This window comes from Balaenoptera borealis (genome assembly GCF_965194805.1).
Source record: "Balaenoptera borealis genome assembly, chromosome: 12".
NCBI lineage: Eukaryota > Metazoa > Chordata > Mammalia > Artiodactyla > Balaenopteridae > Balaenoptera > Balaenoptera borealis.
The window spans coordinates 93,248,389-93,265,156 of NC_138869.1; the positions used below are offsets into that span (position 1 = coordinate 93,248,389).

General features: G+C 39.1%; 1 protein-coding gene and 1 pseudogene across 5 annotated transcripts in view; both read right to left on the minus strand.

Moving 5' to 3' along the window:
• CDKAL1 (CDKAL1 threonylcarbamoyladenosine tRNA methylthiotransferase) overlaps nucleotides 1–16,768 on the minus strand; it is a 654,356-nt gene that overhangs the window by 552,487 nt on the left and 85,101 nt on the right. The window lies entirely within an intron of this gene.
• Nucleotides 4–16,461, minus strand: LOC309607370 (annotated as a pseudogene). Its single transcript has 2 exons — nucleotides 16,442–16,461; nucleotides 4–14,306 (listed from the first exon to the last, which is right to left on the minus strand). The product of its transcript is annotated as an uncharacterized misc_RNA (transcript).

The following is a 16,768-nucleotide window of genomic DNA, read 5'->3' on the forward strand; positions in this document are numbered from 1 at the left end:
TTAAAAAGATAAATATGAAAAAGAAAAGTAAGTATCACATTTAATCAGCCAAAAATATCCAAGTGCTTACTCAGATGGCACTGGGACTGCAGGGGGAGAGGAGAGAGAGCTAGTGGGTAGAGTCAAGTAAACAGGCAATTACAATATAGTAGATAACTGCTTCAACATGGAAACATTGGTGAGAAATAAATATTAAAATATATAACCTGTGCTATTATCTTCTCATTTAAAATATAAAGAGGATAAGCATTTTCTTCGAACATTTTGAATACTTGCGAGTATTTAATACTTCTAAAAACTAAAGTGAAACCGGCCTAATCTTACCTCCGAACATGAAATTAATTGCCCCTTTTCAGGCTGTGTGTTAATATTTTTCAAGCACATGTATTATACACTGAATATTCTTCCGCTTGAGATGTTACTAAAAATATTGTTTGTCTTCTTTGAAAAAGTTAATGATTTACATCAAAGTGAGCCTTTTATTCCTCACTAATTTGATTAGATACTGTTATACACTATAACAAACTCACCAGCAACACAACAAATTACCCAAACCAAACCCATCACATTTACCGAAATGAATATTTATGTACGCATGTATGTATGTATGTATGGCTGCACTGGGTCTTCATTGCTATGCGCAGGCTTTCTCCAGTTGTGGCGAGCGGGGGCCACTCTTCGTTGCGGTGCGTGGGCTTCTCATTGCGGTGGCTTCTCTTGTTGCAGAGCACAGGTTCTAGGCGCGTGGGCTTCAGTAGTTGTGGTACACAGGCTGCAGTAGTTGTGGCTCGCGGGCTCTAGAGCGCAGGCTCAGTAGTTGTGGTGCACGGGCTTAGGTGCTCCGCGGCATGTGGAATCTTCCTGGACCAGGGCTAGAACCCATGTCTCCTGCATTAGTAGGCGGATTCTTAACCACTGCACCACCAGGGAAGTCCCTCGAAATGAATTCATAAATGCCTGAAGTGCTTGATGCTATTCCAACAACCTTGCTGCCTAGAAGGACTTATACATTAAAATAGGATTACCACAATGAAAGGAAAACCAAAGCTGAAAACTGCAGCACCTTCAATGGTATTTCAATAAGAACAGAAGCAAAGGTCAAAAGACATGAAGAACTAAGGACATATGGATGTCTGTGTGTACATTCTCTACCTGGGAATGGAGCTTCCAGTGAGAGCATTACACGAGAGGGATGGTGAGCACATCCAAGCTTCTAGTAACTTGGCAAAACCTTTTCCCCCAACATTTTATTATAAAAATGGTTAAGTTTTTTACAAAGAGGTAAGATCCTCAATTCTTGAAAAGGAAAGCTCCTCATTACTATACATCAGCTGAATACTAGGATCCCTCCTAACTCATCTCCCTCCTTCCATTCATACTCCCCACCCTCACCCAGTCGTCTATTTTCCTACCCAGCAGCCAGAGTGGCCTTTCGTAAAACAGCGATCTGATTACACCACTTGCCTGCTCAAACTTGGAAATGACGAGCATTCACCTACCTCTTCTAGTTCCCTCCAAATTAGTCTCCACGATGCCACCTAAAAGATAATCCTCTAGTAGCAATCTGATCGTAGTACCTTTTCAATCTTACAGTGATTTACAATTGGTATTCAAGACCTATCCAGATCTCCACCTCCTCAACTGCGACATTCATTTCTCCCTATATTCGTCTCTCCTTCCAGCCACACCAAACCAAACTCCTCAAGCTTGCACTATCCCATCTGCCTAGAATACCTTTATTTTCTTCACAGAATGACAGCTCATACCCCTTTCACCTGCCTATCCACCTGGCTAACTCCTATTCATCCTTCAGTTTCAGCTTGATGTTTGTGAGATGCCTCCTCTCTGCACTCCCACAGTAGACTGTGTCTAGACTATTCTTGCACTTTACAATTCTGTATTAAAATAATTCATTTTTCCAGCCTGTCTTTATTACTATTTAAGAGACACTGAAGACAACATTTTTTTCTGCTGCTCTCTGAATGTCCAGGGCCTAACACAGTGATGGGCACAGAACAGACATTCAAATAACCATAGAACACTAGACAATGTACAAGTAGGTACAAGAAAAAAGATGACAGAGGGATAATGTGTGGGACCACATGCATATGGTTTGTTAGATGCCATCTACCAATTTCCTAAAGCTCTGACGGCCATACCAATCCTCTGAAATAAACTCCAAGAAAGTCATCAATTTATTTAACAAATATTTAGGGCTGAGACTTTATCTTATTCACAGCCATATCCCCAGCACTTATTACAGTGCCTCGTACATGGTAGATACTCATTAAATAAGTATTTACTGAATGAATGTTGAATTTTGAAAGATGAAGCAATACTATGAGCAATGTATTATGCACATAAGAAAAAGTCATGGATGTCTGTTAGCTAATGATAAAAATACAGAGATACAGATTTACTTCAAACAAACAAACAAAAATCAAAAGACAGAACTATCTGTGCCAGATGCCAACTTTGTATCCTGGCACATTCTTCTCTTCAGTCACCATAAAATCATCAGACAACTCTCCCCATACTTCAACAAAAGCCCTCTCAAGGAGAACTCCAGCAATAAATAAGGCATATTATTCTACGCTGTCTGGAATTTTGCCAATGTTGAAATGTACTGACTTACAAAATAAAGTGAATACTGCTTGGTGATCCAGTAATTGCAATCAACAGGAATCCTGTGAATATACCAAAATGCCCACAAAATTACCTAACTTTTTGGTAACCACCCCCAAAAAGACAATGTCCCTTCTCTGATGAACACAGGAGTTTCTTTCTTTTTTTTTTTTTTTTTAAATAAACCAAAAGGCCTTTCACTCTCAGGCATTGTGATTTTTTTTTTTTTTTAATTGGGGAATGTGCAGCCGTTGCTTTTTTTTTTTTTTAACTTTTTGGTGTTTGTTTGTTTGTTTGTTTGTTTATGGCTGTGTTGGGTCTTCGTTTCTGTGCGAGGGCTTTCTCTAGTTGCTGCAAGTGGGGGCCACTCTTCATTGCGGTGTGCGGGCCTCTCATTATCGCGGCCTCTCTTGTTGCGGAGCACCGGCTCCAGATGCGCAGGCTCAGTAATTGTGGCTCACGGGCCTAGTTGCTCCGCGGCATGTGGGATCCTCCCGGACCAGGGCTCGAACCCGTGTCCCCTGCATTGGCAGGCAGATTCTCAACCACTGCACCACCAGGGAAGCCCAACACAGGAATTTCTTATCCAATTATTTCCGAACTCAGTTTTGTGCTAATATATCTTACTTAATATTGTCAAAAGATTGTTCTACTTATGAGCATAAATCAGTCAACTACCAAAACACAACGAGGATTTACTATGTGTCAGGCTCTGTTCTAAGTACTAGGGATATGAGAGTGAAGCCAGTTTCCACCCTCAAGGAGCTTACAGCCTTAAAGAGGAAGTCTGATCAAAACAAAAGACAGAGAAATAAGCAAGATAATTTCAGGTACCAGTCAATGATATTAAGATGATTAAAGAGAGTAATGAACAGAGAATAATTGTGGGGTTGCTGGTCAAAATAAGTCTCCCTTGGAAGCTTAAATCTGAGTTGAGACTTAAACAATGGGAAGGAATCTGCCACGCAAAGATCAGAAGAAAGAGCATTCCAAGGAGAAAATAGCACAAGTGCAGAGACCATGAAACAGGCCCAAACTTGTCATGTTCCAGTAACAGAGAGAAGACCAGTGTGATTGGACACAGGGAGAGAAAGGTCCAAGAGGTAGGCAGGAACCAGATAATATTGGCAAGTTAAGAAAATTACATTTATTCTAAGAGTAATGAGAAGTCACCACTGGGTTTCAAACATGAACTAATTCCTACTTCAGAAATCCCATTCTGGAAACACTGTGAATAAGTCTGTAGATGGGGTAAAAGTAAAAGAAGTGGGGAAAAAAGTAAAGGCAAGAAAATCAGTTGGAAGCTGATACACTGGTCTAAGAGTAAGCGAAAGACCATGGAAACCTGGGATTATAGCAATGGCAAGAATGAGAAGTGAATGGAGGCATGTTTTGGAGGCAGAATTTAAAGAATTCACTGTTAGATCAGGTATGAGTCGTGCAAGAAGAAATCATGTAGGATCCCTAACCACGTGGAAGGGACTCTGGCCTGAGCATCAGTTACTGAGGTGCCATTTATTGAGATGAGGGAGGTTTGGAAAGGCACGGATTTGGGGAACAGAGAACTGGTAGTTCTGTTGTGGCCATGTTGTGTTTGAGATCCCTATTAAATGTCCAACTAGAAATACTGATCAGCCATTTGTATATATGAAACCAAAGCTCACAGAAGTCTTCCAGGCTGGAGACACAAATGGGAGAATCTAAACCCTAAAAAGATATCTGAATTTATAGGAATGGATGTGCTCACCTAAGGAGAGAATATAGGGTGGGGGGAAAAAGGAGAGAGAAAAAGCAGAAGACAGAACATCGGGTTGTTCAATGGTCTGATGGAATTGAGATGAGAAAAGGACATGGAAAAGGAACAGCCAATAAGATAAGAGGATAAAAACTAGGGAGCATGGTGTCATAGAAATCCAGAGAAGAAAGTACTTTAAAAAGAAATAATCAGGGCTTCCCTGGTGGCTCAGTGGTTGAGAGTCTGCCTGCCAAGGCAGGGGACACGGGTTCGAGCCCTGGTCTGGGAAGATCCCACATGCCGCAGAGCAGCTGGGCCCGTGTGCCACAGTTACTGAGCCTGCGCGTCTGGAGCCTGTGGTCCACGACAAGTGAGGCCGCGGTGGTGAGAGGCCCGCGCGCCGTGATGAAGAGTGGCCCCCGCTTGCCACAACTAGAGAAAGCCCTCACACAGAAACGAGGACCCAACACAGCCATAAATAAATAAATTAATTAAATTAAAAAGACATAATCAATTGTGTTAAATGCTAAGAGTTCAAGAAAGATATCTGTATAAATATTAGTATTGTTACCAAAAAAAATAAGATGGTCCTCCACCCTTTTTCATTTTCCTTTCTCAATTTTGAGTACTTGCTTGCTCTGTGCCAACTTACAATCACCCAGCAAAGGCCCTTTCTTAAGGTTTTTAAATAACACAGAAAACAAACTCACTACAAAAGGGGAGTGAGGAGGAAAATCGTATATGGCTATTTGCCAATAAGTAATGCTGATTCCACATGTTTTGCCCCCTATGAACACATTTCCTGGGTTTTAAGATGCCATCAACAACAAGAAACACAACCAACTTTGTAACAGCTCTTCAAGAGAGGTGGAACATTATTCTTTGTTCTTTTAAGTTTTAAGATACATCCCAACTTCAAACATTAATATAGGAGGCAGGGTGGGGGTGAGATGCATGTGAAACAGAAGAAATAAGCTAGTATTTGGCATGTCTACCTTAGAGCAGCAGCATCTAGAACAATCGGGAAATACCAGAAGACGTGCAGTTTCTAGAACCTCACCACCCCAAATAAAATAATTGTTCAAACATCCCACTGCTAGTAGGTAATTAGGTTACTGGGTTAACTATCTGCTAAGAGAAGGTTAACAGCTTATGTTCTTGCCTTAATCAGAGCATCCACGTCAGGTTCTCCAGTGCCTGGGACAGGGAAACAGAATTAGAGGAGAACACAGGGGACAGGACTAGGGAAATGGGCAAGAACAGACCACGGAAGGGAAAGGCAGTAAGAAGGCACCAAGACTGGAGGCACAGACTTCGAGAAGACCCAGGAAACAATTCTACCTACCGTGAGACCTGTCCTCCAACACTTGTCCTTGTTAACCCGTGACACGCAGCTGAAAATCATCTGCACATAAGCCAAATATTGCCAATGCCAGAGCTGGGATATCAGTACTGGGGTAAAAAGCTACACACTTGAGGCTAGCCAGATGGAATGTAGACCTCAAGATTTGACTACTTACAGTCTTTCATTATTTCAAATGGCGCCGCAATGAATAGCACTGTACATATATCATTTTGTATTTTTCCCAGATTACCTGTGGAATCAAGTCCAAAAAGGTGTGACTGTTGGGTCAAAGGATAAATTCCCCTCCATAAGGGGTGCATGGCTTCCCATTCCCATGAGCAATTCATGAGACTGCCCATCTATCGACAGTATCACCCATGGAGTGTGCTATCAAACCTCTGTACTTCGGGCAATGCGGTGAGAAACAGGAAGCCAGTAGGATTTGAACTGTGCGTTTCTCTTATTAAGAATGAGTTGAGCATTTTTTCACATGTTTAAGGGCCTTTGCAGAGTTGGGGGTTTTTTCCCCCCGTTTTCCATCTGTTCAGATCTTTTGCCCATTTTTCTATCAGGATAAATAGTCACTTTAATCTCTAGTTTTCATTTACAAATATACACAAATATACACACACACACAAAGAGGATGTTAATCTTTTGTCTATGATAGAAGTTACAATATTTTCTCCCGGCTTGTTATTTTACTTTTTTTATAGTTTCTTCATGCTTTTTTATATTCAGGATATCAAATTTATCAAACTTTTCTCTTTTTTTAATTTTATTGAAGTATAGTTGATTTACAACGTTCTGTTACTTTCCGCTGTATAGCAAAGAGACTCAGTTATACCTATATATATTCTTTTTCATATTCTTTTCCATTATGCTTTATCACATGATGTTGAATATAATTCCCTGTGCTATACAATAGGACCCTGTTGTTTATCCATCCTATATATAATAGTTTGTATCTGCTAATCTATCCAACTTTCCTCTTACTGCTTCCAGATTTTCAGTCATAATTAGAAAGTTTCCTCTACTCCCAGATTATTAAGGAATTCACCCATGTTTTATTTTAATACACATAGGGTTCTACATTTAGATGTTTGCTCTATTAGAACTTTACCCCCCGATATACACTGATCTCACTGAATTTTTTTAATGTGAAATGAAATAAGATCCTTTGTGCTCATACCAAATTGGAAAATATTAGAAAGTATGGTACTACCTAGTGCTAGCAAAGGAATGGGGAAGCTGGCAAGCTCTACTCTGCTGATGGAGTCTATTCTGATGAAACTCTTTGGAATGCAACATGGGGATAGCTGTCAAAAATTTAAATGTGCATGAGAATTTCTCCTACACATGCTTGTAGGATACTTGCACCACACACACATATTTATATACAAACACACACATATACATATACATATATATGTACACACGTATAAATTTTAAAATTCACATGGAAGATTACTGACAAAGCAAAAAACTTGGAAAGCCTACATATCCATTATAAGGAGACTGGTTAAATAAATTATGAGACTGCAGCTAAAATGCCATTCAGCTGTTTAAAAAGCAAGATAAATCTGTAAGTACTAATTTATAATAATCTTTGTTATATCATCAGATGAAAGCAAAGTGAAGAGTAGGTCTTGTATTTCACTTGTGTTTTCAAATGGAAAAAGAGGAAATCCTGTTCTAAGTAAAAAAAAAAATTCTTGAAGCATAAATATGAAACCGTTTGAGGTGTTTGCCCTTGGAAATAAGATGAAGGTTCAGCTGGCCTCCAATATGGTCTTAATATGCACTTTTATAGTCTCTTTTTTTTTGTTTAAACTTGCATGGATATTACTTTTATAATTTTATAAAGTTTAACCCTGAGAAGGGACACATTAATATTTAATTTACCTCCGTCTGCATTGTTTGAATTTCTAACAGCATTTAAACTAAACTAAAAAAAACTAATCAAGCCTTTAAAAAAATTTTTTTAATATCCTTTTTCATAGGGCTCAGAATCAATAGTGTTCTTTCATTTTAAGGTAAGAACATAAACTATTTTCCTGCTGTGATCCATCATGAAAACAGTGACCTGATATACATTTTCTGGGACTTTTCTCCCCACTGCTAAAAGCTTTTGCACTCACTGAACCAAGAAAATGATGGTCATTGACACACCACCCACTTTGAGTGTGAGGATGGAGAAACAAACTATTATTTGTTTTAATCGAAACGCATTTACTTTCCAAACTATTTCTTTATGTATACAAGATAAATTACTTCTAAATCCAAAGTCATAAAAATCTGATTAGCAATAATGATAATAGCTAACATTATTGAGTACATATTATGTACCCAACAATGAGCCAAGCACGTCATACTCCTTTTTATTTTCCCATTTAATCCTCCCAATTTGAGGTGGGTTCAACTTTCACTCCAGTTTTACAGAGAGGGAATCTAAGGCTTAGAAAGGATAAGTAACTTGCCTAAAATCACACAGTAAGAGAGGGGGCCAGGATGAGAAATCCAGACAAACTGACTTCAGAGACTGTAAATTTAAGGAAATTAGAATGCCTCATTAGGGGCTCTTTGCTTCTTGATCAAAAATAATATAGACAATACCTAAAAACAAAGTAAAAAATGTATTACATGACCTTGAGGTTGCCTCATGATACTACTTCTAATAAGACAAATAACCAGGCTTCAAAAGGAGCTGTTTGGCTATTTCCAAAATTTCCAAGATCTTGAACATGTCAGCTCTTGGCCTTCCGTTATCAGTGGGAAACAGGCAAGTAAAGAAAGAATTAATACTCAGTGCAAATAAAATGGATAACTAATAAGAACCTGCTATATAAAAAAATTTAAAAAAAATAAAATTCAAAAATTCAAAAAAAGAAAAATACTGAGTGCAGGAGCATTACTGCAGAGCACAGGCTGACTTTCAAAGCAACCAATCTTCCCTTCCCCCTGCAGCCTTCTGCATAACGGTGGCATTACAGAAGAGATGGGCATGGTTCATATCAACAGTACCCACGATAAACCATTTACCTTACACAACTGTTCCATCTGAAAGTCAACTAGAGGAGCAGCCTCACACAGTAAGAGGAGCCTTAAACTACTTAAATCCATAATTTAAGTAAGGCAGCTAAGCAAGCTGAGACAAATAAAAATTCACTAAAAACAAAACGAACAGGGAGAAAAGTCTTGATTATTTTGGACCCAACAGCATTTGGGGAGAATTTTTTACCACAGAACTCTGGAAGGCAAGGCAAGTCCAAACAGTTTAAATGTCCATTATGTTTAATCACAGCTGGGAGTTTATTTATGTAATACAAACCATTGGATGCCTACTAAAAAACTCAGAGAATAGAGCATGCTATAATACAAAAATTTTAAAGCACCTTTAAGGAGCATATTGAAAAAAATCTTAAAACCAATAAAAGGCAAAATAAAAATTCTAGTCAACAGATTCATATTTTCCTTCCACATTTCATTTATTGTTCTTTATAGGGACTGTGGAAACGCACAGCATGGAGTAACCATGCTTTCAAAATCTATTTTATAAAAGCAAAGTGATCCATGACAAAGAATGCTCCCTTTAACCAGCTAGGCTTGGAGGAGTGGGAGGCTGGGGAGAAGACAGGGAGAAAAAGAAGGTGTAGGAAAGATGAAGAGGAGAAATGAAAGAGAGACAGACTGACAGAGTATCTCTAGCTCCCTCGCTGAAATACGTATAGCAAGAACTGACCCTCCTCCATTGTGCAGTGTTGGTGACTGTTCGGCGTGTTTCTGAGTGAAGTAGAACATAGCAGCTCCTGGGGAAAGCACTTACGCTTGGAGATTACACGCATAATGAGTTTGTTCTTTTAAAACAGTCATGCTGAGCGCTTCGCAGAAATAAGATGAGGAAACTAAGGGTCAGCTTGAACTCTGTTTACTGTATGAAGGGAAAAGAACATTTTTTTCTCCTAAATGAAAAATAATAGCTGGCAAAACTCTACCAGTAACTACTGGAGATTAATTATATAGCGAAACAGACCTGGTCATAATCAAAATCAGAGCGCTAGACAGACAGACCGTTTACTTACTATGTAGAACAGAACACTGCTAATATTCCCCCATTCTCTTTCCAGATTAAATTGCTCTGCTGATCCCGATATATAATTACTTCAGAAGTAACTGTGTCTAAAGAATCCCCAAAAGGATATCTATTTCTAGGTGTTAAATAGGTTTGTAAACTAAGAAGCAATAAATACACCAAATGGACTTTAGAGGGGACTGCATGATCTGGTCCCCACCCCTCTATCCAAAGCCCACCTTGTATGCTACTATGTTCCTGCCACACTGAGCCTTTAGGCCCTCAGGCCTAATAAGTAAAATTCAAATGTTGAGATGACCAAAATCTAATTGAAAAAAAGTGGGCAAAGAATATGAACAGTTTACGAAGGAAGAAACACATACGGCTCTTGAACATACAAAAAGATGTTGAACCCCATTCTTAATCAATGAAAACTAAAACTGCACCCCCCCAAAAAACTGTACCATTTTTCTTCACTTCCTGTATTGTCGAAATCCCAAAAGTTTGATAACACACTGAACTGATGTAACTGTGAGGAAACAGGCACTCTCACGCATTGCTGGTGGGAATATAAACTAGGCCACCAGCTATGGAGGCAATTTGACATGATCTCCCGAAATGGCAAATGCATATCCTCTGACCAAGAAGTTCCAAGAATTTAGCTATGACAAACGTACTTGCACAGATGCAAAGTCATTAATTGCAGCTTTATTTCTAACAGCAAAAGGTGACTGACTAAAGACATTTTAGTTTATTCAGAATTGAGACTCCTATGTGGGGAGAGATAAATTAGGAGTTTGGGATTAACATATATACACTACTATATATAAAATAGATAATCAATAAGGACCTACTGTATAGCACAGGGAATTCTACTCAGTAATCTGTAATAACCTATGTGGGAAAGGAATCTGAAAAAGAATGGATAAATGTATATGTATAACTGAATCACTTTGCCATACACCTGAAACTAACACAACACTGTAAATCAACTATACTCTAATATAAAATAAAAATTAAATTTAAAAAAAAAGAATTGAGACTCCTATAAGCTACTTACAAAAGAAAAAAAAAAAAAAAAGAATAACCTCTAAGTCCTAATATAAAAAGATCTTCAGGACACATTGTTCAAAGAAAATAATAAGACACTAAAAAATATATATATACTATGCTACCACTGGAAACTGAGAATACATATTCACATTTGCTTGTATTCATATTAAAAAAATTTTTGGATGTACATCAGAAACAAATAGCAATGGCTGGGATGGGGAGGAGGGAGTCGAATAGGACTGATGGGAAACAAGAGGAAGATTTTTTTCCTTGTATAACTTATTTTTTATTTTTGAACCTATTCAAAAATTTAGCATTTTCAAAGTAAAAAAAGCAACTGTAAAAACTGTAGCTTGTCTTAATCCTCCTATCTTCCCATTTCTTTACTCCCTTCCATAGTCAAACATCTGGAAAGACGTGTCTCTCTGTACCAGATATACTCTGCCACCTCCCATCCACTTTTCCACCACTTCATTTTGATGAAGACCTTCAACCACTTTCCATTCCCCGGAAACCACTTTCACCAAGGGAACGGATGTCAAATGCCATAGACAGCGCACCATGCAGTCAAACACTTTTTTCTTTACGTTGTGGATAGCATCACTCTCCTGTTTTCCTCCTACCTCCTTGGCTGCTCTACTTTATCCATTCCCATCTGCCCTCCATGAAGTAGAGTTCCTTAGGACTAGATTTTGGTTCCCTTGTCATCTATTCACTGGATGATTCCAACCATACCTCTCACGGTTTTAAATACTACCAGTGCACTGAGAGGTGATACCCAAATTTATTCTCCCAGTTCAGACATCCATCTGAGCTCACTATACAACTCATCTAGTAACATCTCCACTGGAACAGACTGAAAAAATATTAAACTGGACACAGACCATTTCCAAAACTGAACTCTCAAATTTTCAGGTTCTAGTTAGGAAAAGAGAAACCACTCTAGGCATAAAGATAAAGAAAAATTAACACAGAAGTGTGGTTACGTGGGCGATGGAAAAGCCAAGACACCAAATGTCTTCACCAAATGGGGAAGGGTGAAGCAACCAGGAGATGAGTAACAGCAGGAAACCATCATCAGCCTAAGGGCTGGAGGGACTGACTGGAAGAGCCCAGAAGCTGTGATCACTGGCAGAGGCAAGAGCAGCAACAGGAGCTGCCGTCGGAAAGCAGCACCGCAACGAACGGAGGAGCTGCCTGATAGGGACTGAAGCCACAGGAATGAAGCTGCCACTTCCTGGAACCGGACCCGGAGCAACAAGAGTGGGAGGAAACCACCCTCCTTTCTCCCTACTCCATCCGCCAGGCTTCCGTTAGCGCCTCCTATTGGCCAAACCTAACCACAAAAGCCAAAAGGCAAGGAGACTGAAATGCAGTTCCATGCAATACAGGACAGAGGAAGTCAGGGAATTGAAACTGAGAGCCAGCAGGCAAATGACTAAACCTTCCATCTTCCAGAATTCCCCATCTCCACAAATGGCATCTCAGATCTAAGAGTACATCTAGGTGTACTCAGATGCTGGAACCAGAAACCTGGGAGTCATCATTAAATCATTCCGTTCACCTCACCATCTCCTGCAGCAAATCCAACAACTCCCAAAGGATTTTACCTCCAAAGAATGTGAATATGTCTGCTATTTATCTCCACGGCTGCCACCCTTGTATAAGTCTCCTCCCTCCCTACGGCTGCCATTACAACAATTATGAAAACTATCAATGAACCAAAGGGAAGCAAGAGTTGTTTTGTTTTAACTAGATCATCATGGATAATCTATACGTGTGGACAATGAAAAGTGGGCGAATAAGATACACACTATTGGCAGCCAACTGCAACTGTATTTTGGTAAGGAGAAAATAATTCATTATTGAGAATTTGCTACAAACCAAAAAATAGAGTTGTTTAAAAATATATAATTGTATCTTTTTTTTTTTTTAAAGAACTCAGTAAAATAAAATTCCAGTTTATTGTTGGACAATAGTGTTTCACACATACATCAACAGACCAAAAAAAAAACCAGTCACTTCATAGAGAAAAAAAGGGGAAAAAATTAATCTTTTATCTTTTGCCTTTATAACCATCTCATAAAACTACTTATAGTACAGCTAAGTACATACCCAAAAAAAGTTACTGGCATCCTGGGAATAAGACTGTTTTTGTTGTTGCTTTTGCTTTGTTTTTTTTTTTAACCAGTTTTTTTTTCTCCTTTGAGATTATAATGAACATGGTCACACAACAAGTAAAGTCTGAAGTAGGACAGAGAACACTCCAAAGGCTGGTCTGGTCATCCAAGATCCTTAAAAAAGGCTGACCCCTAACAGTATGTTCAAAAATAAAAATGCAAATTAAAATACAAACAAATCTTCCTTTTGAAAGCACTTTTTTTTTAATTGAAGTATAGCTGATTTACAATGTTGTGTTAGTTTCAAGCGTACAGCAAAGTGACTCAGTTATACAAATATATACATATTGATATATATATAAATCTGTTCTTTTTCAGATTCTTTTCCATTATAGGTAATTACAAGATATTGAATATAGTTCCCTGTGCTATAGTAGGCCCTTGTTGGTTATCTATTTTACATATAGTAGTGTGTATATATTAATAGCAAACACCTAATTCACCCCCCCCCCACCCGTTTTCCTCATTGGTAACCATAAGTTTGTCTTCCATGTCACCTTTAAGAAAAGAAGCAGGACCCTGAAAGATCTGCGTTTTTTTCTTCTCCTGTTGCAAATTCCCGTTGTGGGTTTGGTTGGGTGCTGGGGAGCACGCGTCACCTGCAGGTGACTCTGCCCGCAGTGGGCAGCATGGGGGCCTCTCTTCTCCAAGGTAATCATGTTTAGATTCTGAGAGAGGAAGTGGGGAGTGAATGGCTCAGGGTGGCCTTCCCCCGCATCCTTTTTTTTTAGTTTAACTTTTTCTTTTTTGCTGTCGAGTCATCCTCATCAGTTTTCTGCTTCTTGGTGTCAACACTGTCATCCTCGTCACCTTCAGCTGCCCATCTGCCCATAGCTGCCTCAGCCTCCTTGTCCTCAGTCCACCCTCTTCCTCCCCACGGCCTCCTTCCCCCTCCTCCACTCCCTCCCCACCTTCTTCTACCTCACTGGCAGCCTCCTGCTCCCCATTTACCTCATTAGCCGTCCCATTAGCAGTATACCTCTTCCACTCTCTACCTCCTCCACAACTTCCTTCTTCTCCTTTAAGTCCTTGGTGATGATCTCAGAGCTGGTGTCCATGGCCGTGTCTGACACGGTGGGGCACACCGGAGATCCAAGGCAGCAGACAAAAAAGAAAGCCCCAGTTCGGGGACTCTGGCAGTGAAGCAGCCTGAGTCCATGTCTGCGGAGGAGGCATACAGACCTGTGGCTGCAGTGGACAGGGAGCCCGTCTCGGGGACAATGAAAAGCTGGCTTTTCAGAGCAGCCGACTAGTCCAATTGTATCTTTACAGTCATGTATTCCATGGAAAATTTCCTTCCTGATTCAAACATTTTAAAAGTGGTATATTGAAAAGAGTTCTATTTAGCCAAAGAGCAAATCATAACAACCTAGAGAAACCACTCACTAGCAAATTTGCAAAACATCTGGTCTCCATTCAGATTATATACAATGCTCAACTGTTTAGCACAAATCGATAACTTGATTCATCTGCTTGGAATGGTACACTTCCATGACCAATTCTGGAATACAGAAGTATCTCCTTGAAGGGAAGTTTAGGCTATCTGCTGAATATTATTATCGCTAATACCAGAGCTACCTCTAGGATTTTGACCCAGCAATCTTACTGGGTCAAAACAATCACCAGTTTGGTAATCAAAAGAGAAAAATCCATAGGATACTGCCAAGGGAGGAAAGATCCAGATCAAAAATAAAGCTATGGACTAGGCATAGGTTCACTGGACTTCAAAGTACAAAGAAGAATGACAAAGATCTATGATTGGAATAATGAAACTGACTGTGAGTGAAGTACTTTAAAGCCAGTGTCCATTCGGATTTGTTAATGCCCACACCACACCAATGTTATATATTTTGACTATGACTCCCGGAGAGAAACAAAGTGAGCCAACTGTATACCTAAGCGGGCATCCAATAACTGCTGTTCAATTGATTGACAGATATTCATAAATAATATCCCCAAATGACAGTATCAAACTTTCTAAAATTACAAGTATGTTTTACCAATTTGAGACAAAGAATAAGAGACAAAGAGAAGAAAAACCATTGCCTTAAAGGATAATTTGGGAGAGAAATAGATTAGGAAACGATTAGAAAACCTTGCCCATTTGTCAGAGCAGCTGGGGACTTCCTAAGAGAAGCGAGTATTTGATTATCTGACACCAGTGCACATAAATAGGGAGAATTAGCTTAATAAAACGAGTAAGATCATTTAACTAGAATTTGACTTGTGGAATATATTAATGTTACCACTTTTGAAAATTAATATTGATATCCCCTATCTCCAAATCTACTTTTCAGATTTAAATTTTCATTCTTTTAGGTGATTCAAACTTTTGATTGAGTCATTTTCTACTTAAAGTCAAAAGTAAAGTATTCTAGTCTTAATTTTGCTTCAAAACACTAGAGACAATATAAAAATTATTACAATTCCATGATTTAAATAAGGCAAATAATCTGATTAGAAATGGTCAAGAGCTCTGAATAGACATTCCTCCAAAGATATACAAATAAATCATCATCACATGAAAAGATGTTCAACATCAATACCCATCAGGAAAATGCAAAGCAAAACTACCAGGAGTTACCACTTCACATCTACTAGGATGACTATAATAAAAATAAATAAAATAAAATAATAACAAGTGTTGACGAGAACATAGAGAAATTGGAACCATCATGCACTGCTGATCAGAATGTAAAACAGTATGGCTAATTTGACTATTAGTATAGCTAACAGTCTGGCAGTTCCTCAAATTGTTAAGCATAGAGTTAACATATGATCTAGAAATTCCTTTTCTGGATGTATAGCCTAGAGAAATAAAACTATATGTCCACACAAAAAATTGTACATCAATGTCCATAGCAGCATTATCCCTAATAGCCAAAAAGTAGGAAAAACCCAAACATCCATCAGGTGATGAATGGAGAAATAAAATGTGGTAGATCCATAAAACAGAATATTATTAGGCAATAAAAAGAAATGAAGTAGTGATACATGTTATAACACGGATGGACCTTGAAAACCTGATAAGTGAAAGAGGTCAGTCACAAGGGAACACACGTCATATGATTCCACTTAAATGAAATGTCAAAAGAGTCAGAAAGCAGACTGCTGATTACCCAGGCCTGGGAAAGTGAGCAAGGAGAACTGAGGGGTGACAGCTAAAGCAGTTTGTTTGGGGCAATGAAAATGTTTTAAATTGACTGTGGTGATGAATGCACAATGCTGTGAACACACTAAAAACTACTTAATTGTACACTTCAAATGGTGTATGGTAGGAGAATCATTATCTCAATAAAACTGCTTAAAAAACACAACAACAATAACAAAATACTACAGATAAGCTTGAGCCACACCATCACCACTGTTCTCACTTCTGTGCCCTCTGCCTAAATGTCTCTTCCACCCACCTGCCCTAGCAAACTCCTACTCACCTTTCACAACTCAGGTACATGTCATCACCCCAGGAAGCCTTCTCTACCCTCTTCAGAAAGAGTAAGGCACTGCTCCCCGTGTGTGCACAGATGAGCTAGTGGCACATCCTGACAAAGATTCATAAACGTGTCCCCCCTTTAGTATGAGTCCCTCAATTGTCTATTCACCTTTAAATCCCCAGAGCCAAGCTGAGGACTTAGAAGAAAATATGCTCTTATTGTGGACAGAGGGAAAGAAGGGAGGAAGGGAAGGGAGTGAGAGAGGGAAGGAGGGAGTGAGAGAAGCAAAGAGGGGAAGGCAGGGCAGGGAGAGAGAGTAAGAAAGAA